We start from the raw sequence: 1,118 nt of genomic DNA, 5'->3' as shown, positions 1-1,118 counted from the left end.
GTAATCAGTATTCAATTCACTTATATTTATGTATGGTACACCGTTACTATTTCATGAAACTATCATAGTTAATGAAGCCTAAGTGCCACCTACAGGCCTATTATGTGAAGTGTAGGCTAGCGAAATGGTGACGTGAAAGGACTTTATTATATTACCATTTTTGATAATTATGCAGCATTATGAAAGTGTATTATGCACATCAAGCCTTCATTTATTTGAACAAAAATACAGAAAGAAAACTGTATTTAAAAGAATAATTAAATTGTACTCAATTTAAAATAATGTTTTTCTTTTTTTAATATACTTTAAATATAATTTATTGCTGTGATCAAAGCTGAATTTTCAGCATCATTACTCAAGTCATCAGTGTCACATGATCATTAAGAAATAATTCTAATATGCTGATTTATTATCAATGTTGGAACGAGATTTGCTGCTTAATTTTTTTGTAACCTGTGATACTTTTTGGGGTTCATTGATGAATGAAAAGTTAAAAAGAACAGCATTTATTCAAAATAGAGATGTTATCTAACAATATCAATCTTTACTATCACTGTTTCTATCAATTTAATAAATCATTGCTGAATAAAAACTAATTTCTTAAAAAAAAATAAAAATACTGACCTCAAGCTTTTGAACGGTAGTGTATATTGTTAGAAAAGTTATATTTTAAATAAATGCTGTTCTTTTTTAAACTTTTTATTTATCAAAGAATCCTGGAAAAGTATCACAGGTTTCCAACATTGATAATAAATCAGCATTACATAAAATTTATTTTAAAGTATATTAAAAATATATATATTAAAGTATATTAATATATATATATATATTGCAAAAATATTAAATAGTAATGTATCCAAACTTTTGACCTATAATTTTTTATCTTTTTTTACATTGCCCCTATTTTACATTTGAGCCCCTGCACCTGAGGAACTCTGCATATCTCTGGATTTTGGTGGAATGTTAATAATATAATGACACATGCAACGAACGCAAATAAACGTAGCCTATCTGTAGGCCTATACAGTTATGGTAACACTATACAATGAGATTTCATTAGTTAATGTTAGCTAATGTATTAACTAACATGAGCATACAATGAACAATACATTTATTAC

The sequence above is a fragment of the Sinocyclocheilus rhinocerous genome, unplaced genomic scaffold (assembly GCF_001515625.1).
Source record: "Sinocyclocheilus rhinocerous isolate Xijiao unplaced genomic scaffold, SAMN03320098_v1.1 scaffold1414, whole genome shotgun sequence".
NCBI classification, from domain to species: Eukaryota; Metazoa; Chordata; class Actinopteri; order Cypriniformes; family Cyprinidae; genus Sinocyclocheilus; species Sinocyclocheilus rhinocerous.
The sequence above is the reverse complement of the archived record's forward strand: the minus strand, read 5'-3'. Positions refer to the sequence as shown.